This window comes from Seriola lalandi, unplaced genomic scaffold, assembly GCF_002814215.2.
Source record: "Seriola lalandi dorsalis isolate HSWRI2012SDOR001 ecotype SW California unplaced genomic scaffold, Sedor1 jcf7180002054560, whole genome shotgun sequence".
NCBI classification, from domain to species: Eukaryota; Metazoa; Chordata; class Actinopteri; order Carangiformes; family Carangidae; genus Seriola; species Seriola lalandi.
Window position 1 is genome coordinate 588394 of NW_019525113.1, and position 14423 is coordinate 602816.

General features: G+C 41.0%; 1 protein-coding gene across 1 annotated transcript in view; it reads right to left on the reverse strand.

Annotated features, from left to right (window-relative positions):
* The window catches only part of gpr4 (G protein-coupled receptor 4), a 48780-nt gene extending 34357 nt beyond the window's left edge, over positions 1-14423 (reverse strand). The window contains exon 1 of the mRNA XM_023416004.2: positions 14244-14423. The gene's annotated coding sequence lies outside the window, so the exon portion shown is untranslated. The remainder of the gene's footprint in view (positions 1-14243) is intronic.

Here is a 14423-nt window from a genome sequence, read left to right on the forward strand (position 1 = left end):
TGTTGTAGTTTTGATTCAGTGGTTTGTGCAAAAATGGCCTTTTCTTCTTCTATTGTTGCTTATTGTTATTATAAATCACGTCTGATTATGGCAGGAGCTACTTTGATTCATATAAATTAAACTGTGTGATCAGGGTCATTTCTGTTAAAGAAATGTTTTATGTTCAAATTCAGCCCAAATTACTTGCTGATTCTGTCTGATGGAAGCTGAGACATGGATTTAACAGACATCAAGATATTTCTGACTGTACTGACTGATACTGTGGCTCTGTGGCATCTACAAACTATTCCCTCCACTCACTTCATCTTTCTTGTAGGATAAAATCGTCCTTTTACTCGCTGTTTAACTTGTGCATGTGTGAAGCGTTGTGCACGTCGGTGTGACACTGTGTGTGGTTTGTACACTGTGTCCTCAGACAAATGATATTCCAGTCGAGGTTTGGATGTGGAGGTGTCAGCAGTTTTAATGACGGGCTGCAGAAAACCTCCACTAATCCATCCATGGCTGTGTGTGTGTGTGTGTGTGTGCAAAGAGGGACTATGCATATGATTGAATTTCTGTTGAAGTGAGGGTGTGTGTGGGTAAGTGTAGATGGGGTGTGAAACTAAATGTGTTGACAAATAGGAGGGAACTAGAGTTGCCACCCAACAGCCCACAACACACACACACATACACACACACACACACACATACACAGCAGTAATATATAAGTACATATATGTGACATTGCGGTCATACAAACTATTTCTTCAGCACTGATCACATGACCTATTTTATCTCTCCTCTTTATGTTTTACAATTGAAGTGAAGCATTCACGTTTACACTGTTATCATAAATCTTTACATTGGGTTGAATGCCTCATTTAAACCAGCAATGTGGGGCCTGGTATTACTCATGTTGTGGGGACATTAATCTATTAACACAGTCACATTCTGGAGACTCATAAACCCATCATCAGATTATTAAATCTGAGGGTGAAGACCTGGATTTAAGTGAAGGTTAGGTTATGTTTATGTTAAGGTTAGGTTAATGGGTAGGGGCAGGTAAGTAGTGGTTAGAGTTGGGTTAAGTTTTTAGGAAATGAATGGAAGTCAATGCAGAGTCCTCCTAAATGATGAGAACATGAATGTGTGTGTGTACGTGTGTGTTCGGCAGCACCATTCTATTGCCAGGATGTGCCTGCTTCCTGTGCCACTTCCTCTTTTGTCTCTTTTCATCTGATTGGTCAGTTCTATTCTGGTTACTAACGGTGGGTCAAAATTTTGAAATTGGTTTTCCTCTTTGATCTGTTGAAAGGGGGTTACAGAATATTTTTACTTTAGTCAACCAAACAAACCACTCCCTAAAATAGTTATATATATATATATATTTATATATATATACATATTATATATAATGTAAATATGTAAATTTATTCATTTAGAATAACTTGAAATTAGATTGACATTTTGAAAAAAAGTTTGTTGAATTCAAATCATTTAGCAATTGTCTCAGAGTCTGTCTCAGAAATAAGAGTGACAGAAACAAGCTCATATCATCTTCATAAATAGAAACAGAAACAGTGACGACGTCATTAATAGACAAGAAGCATTAACTCTCATCATATCACATATCCATCCATTTACATTTACAATATTGTTTCCCGTTAGTGATAGGAACCTTTTATAGGGTCAGATATATCAAAAACAAACATGAGTCCTTCAAACACTAAAAGATCAGTTGTAAAGTTGTAATCCAACAAATAATGAATAAGCAGACTAAACTGTCAGGTTTACTCTACCAGGACATTAACATTCATTTAACTAATAAACACTGGTACACAGGTGCAAGCAGATAAATTTAGGTTAATAATATTTACTGCCAGAACTGAAATCTAAATTATGGAACCATGTCACTTGCTGTAAAAGCATTTGTCTTGTGTGGTATAGTAATGTAATACATGGTTCAATCTATTGTAATGTAATACATAAAATATGATGCCAGAGATTTACAACTTATTTATGCAATTGGTCACAGGATCAGGGACACTAAAATAATTTCAGGCTCAAACTCTCATCTCTGGAGAACAGAAAAGGCTTCTGTGAACTAAAATGCCTCTCAGTATGATTTAGTATATTTTGAATTTCATTAAAAACAAACAGGCTTCTCCGTCAGCTTGGCTGAGGCAATAGTTGGCGGTCATTCAGGCTCAGAGCAGCAGGGTTAAAGCATGAGCGCTCATAAATCTGCCTGCTGCCATCTTGGAAAATATAAGGTACAGCTAATTAAAACTGACTTGGTGAGACATTCATGCACAACATGGATTAAGTTTTAGAGAGGAAATGCCACCATGTTGGAGGAATAACAACCCAAGGGACAACATGCAATTTTTCATCTTCATCACCTTTTCCCTTGTTGCTATTCAACCTTTCACCACCCACTGCTGAGAGTGGGTGGTGTCTTAAACTCGTCATCTAACACCTCACTGCAAAGAGTAAACATCATCTGCTGACAGAAAATGCCAAAAATGGCTGTTCTTATTTTGTAGACGCATTTTTGTTGAATGATCACAGTCAGTGTGAGTCGTGTGGACACGTGGCTGCAACTGTGGCCTTTGCAAGAGCAGCAATGTCATACAGTTCTGATACAGAGTAAAGAGAGCAAACAGTAAATGCCGAGGCTGTTATCAATGAGATAAAATTCCACTGGATTACATGTATGCTTCCTTTTCCTGTGAATCCTTCGTGCTTACGCCGGGAACACACTGTCTGCGTTGCGTGTGCGTGGAAGTTGGGTCCTTGAACTGCTGCGGCTCACACGTGTGTCTGTTCACACCGGCTGCATGTCTACTGCGTCACCAGCTCTATCTCTCTACACAGTTTGCAGGTTATACTTGAATGTTGGATTTCTTTTCCTTGTAAATTAATTTCAGATTTATTTTTTACAGAAAATGTCACATTTTCCACATGCAGCTGCTAAAATGGTTCAAAAATATGTTTATATTTTTTGATGTCTGTGATATTCAGATGCTGCCTAGACATTAAACTAAAGTGAAAGGTGTCAATTTTATGTAATGTTGCTGGTGTGATGTCAATATGACGGTCAATTGCTCTTTTTTCTATCTAAATAAAAGACAGGCTCTTACAAAAAATAAGCCAGACGCTGAACCTCTACATCATGTGACGCATCCCGAGGCGTGACACATGCGTCTGCCTTAACCCGTTAACATGGGTGCTGAAATGAAAACCAGGACGTTCCTCAGCTACAACGTACACGCCTTGCAGCCACAACGTGTATGCGGTGGTGAACTCCCACCACCCATAGAAACTATAGAGAGGCGATAGCTGAGTGTAAATATGATGAATGATTACTGCAGAAAAAAATGTTGACTATAAAAGGCATCAAAATAAAGTGTTGAAACAAGTGTAACTTTAAGGTGGGCTTTGTTTATTACCTGATCTTCAGTTGAATTTTACGACCTTCGTTGGGCTTCATATTTCAGTTTTGTGTTTGTATGAGGCAAATTCCTAAATGAAAGTATTTAATGAAATTACCACATAACAAATGTGGAGGCAGTAGCTTTTCTCCAGGGCAGATTAATCTGGTCACGCTTTGACACACTAACTGTGCATGAATCAACATACAAAATATGTATAAATAGGTTCCAGAAGGATCACCCTGTCTTATAATTCAGCTAGAGTGCATGGCAGCGTCCCCGAACTCTTTCCTTCAAAGCAGTGTGGCAGTCCAAAAGTATCATAAATCCTTTCTGCTTTGTGTGAGCATTTAGTGCAAGGCTCTAATGAACAAAAATAATCCATTTGTTTACAATATTAAATAAGTAAAAACAACAAATTGTCATTGTGTCACCGCTCCACCAAAAGTCCATCATCACCACTGGTCGATAAAACACTATTTATAGTTTATGTCCAGAGAGTTTTGCAGCTATTGGGTCCTTTAAATCCATTCAACCGTATGGAGAAACAGCAAAAATACAAGTAAAACAAGCTTTCTCTACTTTACTTCTGAGAAATCAAAACACAACAACAACACAACAGCGCAGGATAAAGGATGCAGATTCCAGTAAAGGATGTGTTATTTTTGCCTACAGAAGCTCCAGTGCTCTTCTCTTCTGGATCACATATCAGTGTTTACCTCAATGTTTACTCGTACTCATTTGAGAGACAGTAACTGGCTGGAGAGCAGGACAATGAGATGTAGCACAAACAATCCTTGAAATTAAACCATCAAAGAGAAAATCTTTGATTTGAATTTTCCTCCATCCATTTTCTCTTTTGTTCTTTTTAGATGTTGCGCAACATGTGTCTGAACTTGTCAGTTTGTGTTTGTCTTGTTTGGAGGTGAGCGTTCAGGATACAGAGTTAATGTACATGTCAACTTCAGTGAAGCACCAGCAGCTGTGGTTTCCCTCCAGCAACACTGACCTTTATAGTTGATGGTGGACTTTAGCAGCAGACACATCCACTTAGTCCATTGACATAAAATGTGGACTGAGATGACAGCATCAAAATAGAATTGACAGTTCATTAACATCTCAAACACTCCATTACTATTAACAACACTTAACCTTTGTTTGCTCTTGATTATATCTCAGTATGAATCATTCAACTACATTAATTGAGGGTTGAAATATTGATTTTTAAAGCAGTGCTAATCAATATTTTATTTTCATAATGGATAGAAGACCTGTGTGTAATGTGAGAGGAATCACATCATCATTCAACCCTGCAGCTCCTCCAGTGCTCTTTCAACTCATTTTGGTTTTGTGGCCCCAAACTTTAGTTCTCCAGTTTACACTCATCAACCTCATTTCCAGCAACAGCAGCTTTCAGACGACATTAGCAGCTAGTTGGTAAAAATAGTGGAGCATTTAACTATAAATATATATACGTCATATGTATCAGTACATGTATCAGTATATATCTTGTTTCTTCAGAAATCAGATTTTTTTTTCCTCAGAGATCATTAAATATTCATCTATTCATCATCAGTACTCCATTACTAAAACGGTCGATAGCTGCAGACCTGATGAGAGACTGTGGGGAGACACAAAGACACTAGGGGCCATCTCCTCCTGTCTTTCAGCTGATACTGTAAACATTATGACACCGTCAGGCTGTCCATTTCAGCTTTCATCCAGATTCACTTTGGCCATCTTCAACCTCTTCCTCAACAAGCCTGTGATTAATCATCCTGACTGTATCCCATCAACTTCAGGAGTGAAATAGTAGTTGACTGTAATGCCTCCATACTAAGAAGGGAAAGAACAACTGTTTTCCAGCAGATCTGCACATTAGTACAAGTACAAGGGCCGACACTATTACTTATTATTTGAAATTTGAAATTTATAGCACGGGGGGAATATGAAATATTCAATCAGTAATGACCCGCAAGAATTCAAAATTTACTGTCTATGAGCGCAACGAACTGTTTGAAGTAGTTTGCCTTGTGGTCCAGTTGAGGGCGCTCTGAAAACGCACCATCATCAGCTCGACCTTTTGCGTGTCCTGTTGAACTGTCAGCAAACTACGCTAATAAATAAACTAGAATTACTCGCGGCTGTTTGCCTCCACCACTAAGACTAGTTTCAGGTTACATCCCTGTTAATCCAGAATAATATTAAATATTAACCATTTGCGTGAAGTTTTGTCATAATTGCTGTGTGAAGTCTTGAGTTATGGCTAAAAATGATTTTTCACCTAATCAGTTCATCCTTGAGTCCCAGTGGACATTTGAGTCAAATGTGAGGGGATTCCCTTGAAGAGCTCCTAAGATATCGCGTTCACAAGGCCAAAACTGTGTTTTTGTGTGGTCACATTGACCTTGACTTTTGGCCACCAAAATCTAATCAGTCCATCCTTCAGTCTAAGTGAATGCTGGTGCCAAATTTGAAGAAATTACCTATCGTGTTCACGAGAATGGCACGGGATGGACGGACAGACAACTGGAAGACATAATGCCTCCGGCCCTGGCTGTCGCCGGTGTAGAGGCATAAAAATGGACGTTAGCGAAAATCACGACACCAAAGCATCTGAGGAACAGTGTGTGGAAGTATTTTGGGTTCATCACGTTAGATGGCAAACTGACCAAAGACACAGCTGTTTGGCAACTTTGGTTCCCAATAATAACATACGGCATATGGACTGAGTTCAAGTAGTTTAAACAACAAACAAACATGCCGGTTTGAATTTGTTTGCACTTGATTATTTGAAAAAAGTGACAGCCCTAGTCAGAACAACCGCAGAGTAAGTCTATGCTCACAGGGGCAACAGCACTGCATGAAAACACTCTGCACCGTATTATCTGACTATCTGCTGCTGTCCAGGGAAGTGTTGATGCAGAGAACCTGGCTCAGTCTCCGCTGCAAGTGTTTCGCTTGTGGATTCAAACCAGCAGCTGAGAGAAGAAACAGAAAGAAAATGGTAAGAGAACAAGACTGAAAATAGAAAGACTGTCGAAAATCAAAGTCACAACTTCACAGAAAAAGGGGTTAGTCGACAGAACACACCCTTAGCACAGCTCTCACACAGTCTGGACCAACCACAGTATGACCGAGGAGGAAGAGAAATAGAGAGTGAACTTCATGGTTTTCCAGCACATTGGAAATGTGAGAGATAAGAGGAGTGGAAAGAGATAGAGAGATAATGTGAGGGATGGAACAGGGGAGAGGCAAAATGAATAGAGAAAAAAAGAGGGTCATTTTAGATCCAGACAAAAAAAAAGAAGAGAGAGAGCGAAGAAAGGAAAGAGAAAAAGATGTTTAAAAGAAGAGAATGTAAGAGGGAGCAAGGAGAGACAAACCTGATGGAGAAGAAAAAAAAGAATACAATTAAAGTAGAAAGGTATTGACCTTAAAGTAAAGTGAGAAGGGAAAAAAGGGATAGAAAAATGAAAGAGAGAAGTGGATAGAGAGACGGAGGTTTAATGGGAAAGAACGAAGGAAGACAAACAGAAGCAGAAAGGATGAGATGGTTATCGACCATCTGCAACTGGTCTAATGCTGGCCACAGGTGATGCTGTCTCTACACTGGAGGGAGACGTCTGTGTGTGTGTGTGTGTGTGTGTGTGTGTGTGTGTGTGTGTGTGTGTGTGTGCTGTGGGGGTCTAACAGGCCTAACAGTGTTTACAGACAGACAGCAGTGACCTCATCACGCCCTGGGTGCATTTAGACGCGGCGTCAGGCTGTCAGCAGTTACACACACACACACACACACACACACACACATACAGGAGGAGAGAGTCTCATACACACTTCTGATCTCTGTATCGCTCTGTCTCTTTCTTTTGCCCTCTCTTTTGTTTAAGTCTCCCTCCCGGTCTGCAGGACATCAGCTGTATCATTTCATCGACACCCAGAAATGTGCTCTGCTGCATCACAGAGGCTCACACTGCAATGATCTAGGAAGGCTTTCACAGTTTGTTGATACCAGGATCCATTTTTTCCATTTCAAGAAATGCACCAACAAACCATGATCTACTTCAGACAGTTACAAGAGTGTGTAGCAGTTTGTTTTAGAGCCGGGATTCAGATCAAAAACGTCCAGTTTGAGGAACAAAATAATGATTTTAAAAGCTGAACAGACACCACAAGGCTGCACCACTACACACTACACAGCTTGTAGTAATGACAGACAGGATTTGCAACTAAAAAAGTTATCACGACTCTAAACTCACCTTTCGTTGCAGCGATAGCGAGTTTAACAGTAGAAATACTCTGTTAAGGCCACAATCAAGGAAAGTGTGTTTGCATACATGTGATTGGCCAGTGCAGCCACCTTACTGGTGATGCTGCTTGCTGGACAAACCTGCATTGTTTTGCCAGACCCCTCTGCCTCTGCTGCGTTGACACCATTCAAATGAATGAGAGGGCTACATGCAGGGCTACTGTGTGTCTAATTGTGGCCTAAGCTGGCAACATCTGGGAATGTATTACTTTTACCCTTTCCCCACCAAAATTAGTGGATATAAGCGGGTTTCTTAAACGCGGGTAAATCCGCTAATGAAAGCCGATTGACCCCTTTTCCACCGCCAGTCGAGTTTGCCTTTCTGTTCAGACTGAGGACACACACAACTGCAAGGAGTGACGTCACTTGCAGTGACAGAGCACAAACACAGATGCAGTGGAGTAAGAGTGAACTGCAAACTCTTAAAACGGATCTGTCATGTCTCATCCCAAGCTTCTAACAAGCTTCACTCTAGTCATTTAAACAAAGTTTGATGTGACATCACAGGAAAAATAAAAATTCATACTTCAAGATTCACCTCTGATTAGTCCTCAGGGAAAAGAAAGCACCGATCAGAAAAAAAGATTTATATCAATGTGTTTAAATAAATTAGCTAAAACAAAAAAAATGTTTTGCATTGATTTCTGAAATGGTGAAATTCTCAGCCTGATGCTCTCCTTCATCAATTCTAGTTTCTGACCTGAAAATCTAATGATGCTAATTAAAGACTTGTTAATTCCTCACACTTGGACTCATGATAGGAATTGAATTAGCTTCTTCTAATTCATCACAGTCAGTTAATGAAGTAACGGGGCAGTAAAATGTCACATCACTAATGTCTCTCTAAAGTTGCATGCGTTAACAGAACAGTTCATAGTTAACTGGTGTCTCTGATTCACTGAAGCTGATGATGAGGCAACAAATAATTGTCTTATCACCGTGACAACAAACAAAGCAGAGGTTGTCAGGAGGTGTTGCTGCTGATGCAGATGAGCGCTAGACTCTGGGAAAACAAAAGCAGAGTCGCCTACGATAAAACACACCGGCACAAAAACAGCACTCTGCTCTGAGACGTCCAGTTCAACATGTAACTACACATAGCGCTGAACTGTTCTGGATGTGTGTGTGTGTGTGTGTGTGGGTGGGTTGTCAGTGGGTGTGACTCAAACCAGTCACCTTCACTGGCTTATGAGTCATCCGTTTCATTGAAAGACCAGAATCGTGACACCTTGCAGCATCTCCGGAACAATTATCCAATTGGGTTGAGCCGTGAGGCCTGCAGGCTGACGTTCCTCACTCCGAACTGGAGAAAAACAATCTGTTTGTCCATCCATCACCTCACCGTGTGTGTGTGTGTGTTTTGGTTTGGTTTGGTCTGTTGGTCAATTTGCCTATCAAACACTGATAACTTCCTTGGTAGATTATTAGTCTCACCCTCAACGCTAACAGTAGCTTGAATACTGAGCTTGCCTTGTCTGATTGCATCATTGTTAGTTAGGGGTGGGTGATCTGGCCAAAAGATCATGTGACAATCTTTTTGGGTAGAATCTCAATCCGCGATCTGAGAAACGATCTAAAACATAATTCTGTTTCCACTCTGATTTTATTGTGAAAGTCCTGACTGGAGGTTGTGGTTTCCTCGCCTACAATAGTGTCTTCTGTTTATGAATTGTGTTCCTTTGGACAGCACTGCTATGTATGTCTGCAGTGTTATATGTAAGCATATATGTGTATGTGCAGCTTTACACTGAATTAGCTAAAGTCAGTGGACTCCATCACCTGCAGCCTGAAGACTTACTGTGACTGAAATCTGAAGCCTCAGTAACACATATGGATTGACAAGTAACAGGCTGTCTCTTGCCTTGAGTGATGTCGTGCATGTTTAGCACTGAGTGAGTAATTTACACATGCAGCACTGATTGTGCAGCCATTTTCTGCAGTTGTCACTCGCAGATGATAAAAATTTCATTTCACGAGCAGCCAAGTTTTCCACACATTGATTTCCTTGTTCACACTCCAGCAGCTTGTTAAAGCGAAGTCAGAGCTAAGAAGCTGTTGAACCTGCGGGCAGTTTCCTCATACACTCTTTGCAGAATGGGATGGAGTAGAAAAGACCACTTCGCCGTGTGTATGTGTGCGTGTGCGTGTGTGAACGGGAGAAACAGAGAGAGAAAGTCGAGTTTAACAACAAACCACCCACTCGCTGCTAATAGACAATGCTGTTTGGAAGAATAAATCTCATAGAAAAATTGCAGTGTGCCTGAATCACTGCACACAAAATTGTAATTATTGTGATGGTTCATAAACAAGTCACTTGATAAGTAGCTTGTATGAAGCATGAACTAAAATGACGGGAAAGTTTTGTAATGTTCAATGTTCAGATATACAATGTGTAAAAAAGACGACAGCAATGTCAACTGTCACCTCGGACTCTGACATATATGAAGTCAAACAATCCAGAAAAGCCACACAATCACTGTCTGTCCGTCAGTCCTTCAAAGCTCCCTGGTGGGAATCTCAACACGGGATCTGAAGTGAAGAAGATGACGTCAGACTCTTCTGAAACGTTTCTACCTGTGTGTTATGTTACAGTATAATGTGATCATGGTGTGCAGTGGGTGTCGATCCTCCAGTCAAGCTAGCTGTTAGCGTCGCTCACTACCTCTGTAGCCGTTCTGGCCCTTAATCACAGTGATTACTTAACCACAGAGGCTCTTAAGTGCTGCTTATCAGAACTCCTCTGGAGAGCAACGACACCATCACGGCTCTCTCTTTCACATCCACCCTCCTCTTAAGCCCTTTTTTATCCTCCAGTCCTCTCGCCTCCATCCATCGCCCTTCTCCCGTCTGTATCCTGTCTCCTACTGCCCTCCTTTCCTCTCATCCTCTACTTCCCCCTCCCCCTTTCCCCTGCCCTATTTTATTCTCAGCTCTGCCCTGCATTCCCATCCCTAGAGCCAGGTGGCTAAAAAAATAGACCTACTATTAATAATAAGAAAACAGATGAGTTGTCTCTTAAATGTGTAGTTTGGTCCATACACAGTTGAGCACTATATGTTGTTCAGTGTCCTGTGCTCCAGAACTTCACCCAAGGGTGTGTGTGTGTGTGTGTGTGTGTGTGAAAATGAGTTTTTGTTACCTCTTTGGGAACTTTTCCAGTATAAACACTGAACTGACCTTGTCAGGACCCGTACTCCTGACAAGGACCAAAGCCTGGTCCTAATGAGGCAAAAGCTCATTCCTGAGGTCCTGGTTAAGGTTTGGGTTATTGTTTCCACAATGAATGGAAGTCAATGCAGTGTCCTGACCAGGATAGCTGGCACAAACAGACAGGATGAGCCTCCAGGAATAAAGGTAAGTCAATAGTGTTCTCACAAGTGAGTTTTTTTTGATGATATTGTTGAAGAAAATTCACTTCAAAGTTTGCTGTAGTGGAGTGAGTTTATTGGTATTCCAGCCTCCTGACACAGAGTGGATCTGATCTGATCAGCAGGGGGACAGTTATACGGTTGAGCAAAGGGCCGACGGTCAACTGTATGTAAATTAGGATTGCACAATTAATCAAAATATGGCAACATGGCCAAGTGCAATATCAAAATCGCAGGAGCTGTAATCTATTTGATAAAGGTATCGGTATCGCAACATTGTTGTGCAATGTTAGCACCATAAGCACTGTGGTGCTACAGAGCCACCCTGGACAACAAATCATATTCTCCAGACATAAAGGAACATGTTTGTTTGGTACGAGACCCAACAAAAATCCCATCACCATCACTTAATATTTTTTTCAGTGAAAATGAAATGCAAGAACAATCATTCCAACTGAAATCGCATATCGCGATATCTGCCAAAATAATCGCAATATGATTTTTTTTGCATATCGTTCAGCTTGTATGTAAATACAGTTGATCAACGGTTACAGGCATTGTGATCGGACAGAATTACAATGGATTAAAAGAAAGTAAGAACAGAGAAGAATGAATAAGATAAGGGAAGGGGACACTTCATGTGGACAGACTGATGTCAAAGTTCCCATGACTCAAAATGTGTATTTTCTTCCTCAATATCTGTTTGAGTGTGTGTGTGTGTGTGTGTGTGTGTGTGTGTGTGTGATTGGTTGGGCAGTGGTAAAAGGAACCGGCAGGTAAGGAAAGCTGGGGCTATTAGCTAACCACAGTCCTCCTTCTAAATTGAAGGTCGGAGCAAAAACTGCACAGATTATCTTTCCTATGAGGTCAGAAATAGTTCAGTGCAAGGGACGGAGGAGGTGGAGAGAGGGGGTGAGGAAGAGGGGGAAGAACAGAAAAAAGAAAGGATAAAGGAAGAGGACAAACTGACTTCTTCATAGTGGGTTGAAAGACAGGGAGAGCGAGGAGAAAGGAGGGGAAGAGAAAACAGTGCAGACAGAGATGAGAAGAAAAAGGAGATTCTACTGATTTTAATATTACAACTGTTGGAGCTGAAGGCAGGAATTCTGGAGGAGGAACAGAGGATTCATTGTGCCGACGGTTTACTAAAAAGACCATTAAGGTTGAAGCATTTCCCTGCAGCTCAATGAAGCACGATGCTTTCCCCGAGATCTCCGTCTCTCTCCCTGCCTGAGGTGACTCATATGCTCGATCATTTCACAATAATGGCGCACATACAATGTTGAGTGTCGAAACAAAAGCTCTTTTTTTACACTTGTAAGAATAGAAACTCACTTCTGTTCTTAAGCCTTGTAGACGCAGGAAACTTTCAGCTGCCGTTCGCATGAAAATCAACTTCCATACTGTGAGATTATCCATCACAGTGAACATGAATCTATCATTTGAATTGTTCAAATTCACTTTATCCTCCTTTAAATTGTATGGTTTTGTTTCCATGCCGTTTCCCTCTGTTCCCGTCTGACGTCTGCATTAGAGTAAGAAACGGAAGACTTTTACCAGGAAACAATACGTCAAAAACATGACACTTTATAAACTTCGCTTTCATGTCATTTTTCAATTCAGAGTGCTGGTGCCAACACAAAGAGCACTCAATTTCAGGCTGTGATGCAAAATGATTTAAGGTGGAACTACTACTGGTCAGCGTGCAGACTTACAGCCTCCTTACTGTTAACACCTTATGTGAGTTAAAACACATGAACACAGCACCGTGAAGCAGCAAAATTAGGAGCCTTTATCTGACTGTTCCACCAGCAAGTGATCACAGCACAACTGCTACAGCACAACAAAACAAAAAATCTAATCAACCAATCTCAGCCAAAGACAGTCTGTTCTCCAGCTGTGACACGTTCGAAAATTGAACCGTCCACGTACTTTACTGGAGGAGAATAGATCTACAACCGTAAACTGCAATATAGAATGAACAAATGGTATCATTTCAACTGGATATAGGTGGTATATGTGCTACAACGCTACAACAAGCAGTCTCCTTTAAAGCTCCTAGGCTGATGGAGAACTCCTCCAGCCTGGTGTGACACATAATGAACGAAAGCACCAAACATATTGTCCAGAAGAACTGTGTTATGTCCCCTGCGCACTGACAATACACAGTGGCACAAGAAGCTGATTTAGTTGTTCACCCTCATGATTTATTAATTGTCTGCAGGCAGACACACAAGTGGCCGCTGTAGTGTAACTTCTGCGCTGCCAGCTGAGCTCACTCTCCGTCTACTAATGCAATTTGACTTGGTTTTGAAACAAGTTAATGGGAGCAAAAACCAGCCTGCTGGGCGAGGAGTGGAAGTGATGTCAGATGTAGAGCACAAGCTGAGTTCAAAATGAGGGGAAAGAGCAGAGGAGACGTTTATGTACAGCGTGTTCTGACTTCATTTTTATTTTCTTTGACGTCTTAAAACTCCTCCGACAGTTTATTATGTACAGTAAGAGCATTATGATCTCTTAACTGTGGAGTGTTTAATCCAGATCATAAACACTGAGGCAATGTGTGACTGAATGTTATGGGATGTGAATAAGCTGACATAATGACCCAAAGATCCAACTGCCAGGAGTAAAGCTAACAATGATAGATAGATAGATAGATAGATAGATAGATAGATAGATAGATAGATAGATAGATAGATAGATGTTGGCTTTCATTGAATTTCAGAGTCATCCTGACTCTCTGAAGTCAAGTAGCAGAAGTGAAGTGACAATGTGCAAAAACTATTGGCCCATTTTTGAGGGAACTAAATATGCAACAGCAATCTTACATCTTACATGTGACTGTTTATAACACAGGGCGTTTATCCTTTGCTTAAAAAAGAACTGGAGCATAAATGAAGAGTATACCCACTCCTCATGTATAGGCAATGTTCCCAGCGGTCCACGCACTTAACGCACATGTTGTAATTAGTCTAAAAATACAAGTTATGTCTACGTAACCACTGAGCTTATTCATCCATACTACGCACACAGATGAATAATAACTGTGTGGCAGGTGACAGTTTTACTCACACTTCCCTCTCTGTGAGGAGGAAGGAGTGAGACACAGTGTGAAGACTCAGCTCAGTGAAACCACAGCGCTGTACTCACGTTCAGGGTTCCCGGACTCTCCTGCTGTCAGCGTCCAAAACAGCTCCCATCCATCCAGAGAGAGAGGAAGAAAAAAAGTCTTTTAATTTCATTCAACCTCCGCGATAAGACGGTCAGTGATATCAGTGATGGTTAAAGAGCCTCCAGAGCGCGAGACAATGTGAGCAGCGCGACTGCAGC